We start from the raw sequence: 3,819 nt of genomic DNA, 5'->3' as shown, positions 1-3,819 counted from the left end.
GCTAGAGAGGCGAGGATGCAACAACATTTGGGAAAGGCACGTGATTTGATCGGGCAATTCCAATCATGGAAAATCGTGCAAATACCTAGGGAAGAAAATGTCGAAGCAGACGTGTTGGCTAATCTTGCTTCCACTATAGAAGTGACAAATGAAGAAAATGATTCTGTAATACATTTGTTTCATTCAGCACTCGATCAAGATAAAAACGAGGTAAATTTCCATAATTTAACCTAGGATTCGAGAAACGAGATCGTTAATTTTTTGTAGTACGGAATTCTACCTGATGATAAGAAAAAGGCTCAGTCAATTCGGTGAAAAGCTGCCCGTTATTGTTTGGATCTAGGCAACTTACATCGAAAGATGTTCGGTGGACCTTTAGCAAGGTGTCTCGGACCTTCTCAAACAGAGTATGTGATGAGAGAAATACATGAAGGACACTGCAGAAATCACGCAGGAGGAAGATCATTGGTAAAAACCCTAATTAGAGCAGGGTATTATTGGCCTAAAATGGAAGAAGAAGCAGAAAGCTTGGTGGCCAAATGTGACAAATGCCAAAGATATGGTAACAATATGCATCGCCTAGCGGAGTTATTACATCTGGTTATTGCACCATGGCCTTTTATGAAGTGGGGAATGGATATCGTGGGTCCACTACCAAAAGATGAAGGAAAGGTACGATTCCTACTAGTACTAACTGATTATTTTACAAAGTGGGTAGAAGCAGGTGCCTTTAAATAGGTACGAGAAAAAGAAATCAGGGACTTCATTTGGCGAAACATCATATGTCGGTTGGGGTACCAAAAGAAACCGTGTGTGATAATGGCCTGCAGTTCATAGGTGCGAAAATCACAGAATTCTTTCAGAGTTGGCAAATTAAAAGGTTAACTTCAACACCTTATCATCCTGTGGCCAATGGACAAGTTGAATCAACAAACAAGGTTATTATTAATAATCAAAAGAAAAGATTAGAGGAGTCAAAAGGAAGATGGCCAGAAGTGTTACCAGGATCTTATGAGCTTACTGCACAACAGCAAAAACAAGTACGAGAGAGACTCCATTTTCACTTATGTATGGTTTGTCGCACCCTCTTTTTCCTCGCGGAGTCCGGGTTTTGACATTCATTGGGAACAACTCATTTCCTTTTGGGAATTGGGTATTTGAATTTGAAGAGTCGCCACCTAACGGATTAAGGTGCGTTAGGGCACCTAGAGCAGATAAATCATAAAATTACTAGAGACTTGGGTAAGGGCTCGAAATAACCTTGAGGAGAAGGTGTTAGGCACCCCTCGTGGTCCACAACGGTGGGCCCCGGTCAAACTCAAATTATATGAATTAGTCATTTAACAAATAGCCAGTCTAAGCACACATATAAGATAAAGGAAATTTGACAGATAAGCAGTCTAAGCACACATATCTAAATAAGATGAGGGAAGTCCTAGGTTTGTCAGCCTATAGGATCACATCTGTACAATACCCGGTAAGCTTTCCTCAACTAGAGGGGTTACACGTGGCATTAATGCACAGGTCATCATATCCTTTACTACCCAATTACCCTGCCCTTGGTCATAGCCTAAAGCGTTCTAGCAACCTTAAGATGTATCCTATACGTGCACTACACGTCCCTTTACTTATATAGTCCCGGAGGTATTTAGGACTTCTAGTTAAGGTGGGTCTAGAATCTCCTATAGTAATTAAAAGGAGAAAAATCTAGGCGACAAGAAAAAAATGTAGGACTGGACCAAGAATGGAACAGTTAAAAGGCTCACATTTTACCTCCACAAATAGAGCAAGTAAGTGCACGTCTCAAACAACAGATTTCAGATATTTCAGAAAGGCCATAGAAGAGGATATCAAGGTGAGCATGACAAACCAAGGATATGCAGTATTGTGTTAAGGCGAAGTGATATAGACCTATTCAGTTTGCCTACTGAATTTTTTTAAAACCTATTGAACCTGGGCAGTCACAAGCAAAGCATATTTTCACAGTTTTTATTAGACCTTGATTACCTACAGGCTTGCCTAGGTGTGGATCTGTAATACCCTATAAACATGTTGTCTAAATGCAATCAGAATGAGTCTAAAACAAATTGAATTTATTATGTCATATAGGCATGCTGGTCTAGGTGCTGAATATTACAGAGCTGGTTTACATACATTTAATCCTAGAATATGATATCTAGGTGTTGGGATTGCTTTTAAATAGGATAGTTACTGATTTATGCGATGTAGACATGGTTCTAAAGCGAATGCAATAACAGTCCTAAAGCAGGATCTCTAATGCACATGACGGATGGACGTTTTTTGTTAAGCAGGATTATAGCAGTAATTTAATAACAGAATTTATAGGTGATCATAATTATGTAGAATCAAAATTTTGTAACAAATGAGGTGATGAGCCTATAGCATGTTTTCTAGTATGCCAAACAATCCTAAAAGCATGTTTTCTAAAGCAAGTAAACATAATAAACCTAAGGCATGATTTCTAATGCAAGTAAGCATAGTAAATCTAAAGGCATGATTTCTACTGCAAGTAAACATAACAGACCTAAGGCATGATTTCTAATGCAAGTAAGCATAGTAAATCTAAAGGCATGATTTCTACCCGATTTCCCTCACAAAAAGCATATAAGAATCCCCTCCCCTTTTACTAATTTCCCCAATATCTGTTTACAAAAATTATTATTACAGACCATAAGTGAATTACATAATGAATAAAAGCTATACTATAGGTATCCTGAAATAGGCCCAAAGTTAACCTGGAAATACCGGGCCTTCAAACTATCCCAGATGCCATAGTCCCATGATGTCCAATAAGGGTATCCTGGTGCGTCAAAGTTCCCAAGGGCCTTAGGGACCCCGGGCAATGCTCACACCAAGATCCTTTTACATAGGAGAGTAGTTATGTGCAGTGTTGAGGGGCCAGTCCCAGTGTGCCAGAGTTCGGAGGAATCTCATGGATTCCTAGGCAGTACACACACTGGAGGGGCAGAACTTAAGTAATCTAGGAGTAGAAGTGAGAGTGCTTGACATAGTTGATTTTTTTTTAAAACAATATAGAGGTAAAATCTTTAGGAGTGAAAATACTTTAGGAGTAGTAATAGTTTGGAGAAACATATTAGGAGAGTAAAACATGTCGAAAACCTTTTGAGGGAAAGGAAGGTTCAGCAAACAACAGCACAGTCACAAAAGCATCACATTTCCCAGTTTCAAATTCACCTTGTCAATCAGTTCTAGATGTACAAACAGTTACATAAAAGGGAGCAGGAGTTGGGAACACAAGACACTTGAAATGGGAGCGCATAAGAATAATGGTGAAGGCAGTCAAGTTAGTTAATAGATACATAGAGCAGGCAGGAATACTGATTTAAGGTCTAAATTACAATCATACCTAGTGATAAGCATGCTATTTAAGAACACACAAGACTTAAGCACTGCAATAAACATATTGGCTAAACACAGTGAGACATAAGTCTGGATACAGAGGCAATCATGCTGAAGAATACAGGAATAACCACAAAGATTCAATCACACAAAGTAGCCATACTAGTTGGGGTTACAGGACAGGGAATACACAAAAGTAAACAGGCTGTTTAAGACCATATTGAATACCTAAGCAAATAGACATGCTGATTAAAACACTGAATAAGAGAAGGGTGAAACGTAAGCATACTGATCACACCAGCAAACGGGGAAGAATAATTAAGTGCCTAAGCAATTAAACTAGTGCAGAAAGAGACGTGGATTCAACAAGGAGCACATAGATTTGAATTTCTGAATAACATTGAAATGGGAACATACCAGTTGCAAAAGCAAAAAGTA

This window comes from Nicotiana attenuata, unplaced genomic scaffold (genome assembly GCF_001879085.1).
Source record: "Nicotiana attenuata strain UT unplaced genomic scaffold, NIATTr2, whole genome shotgun sequence".
Lineage (NCBI taxonomy): Eukaryota > Viridiplantae > Streptophyta > Magnoliopsida > Solanales > Solanaceae > Nicotiana > Nicotiana attenuata.
This window is presented reverse-complemented; position numbering follows the sequence as displayed.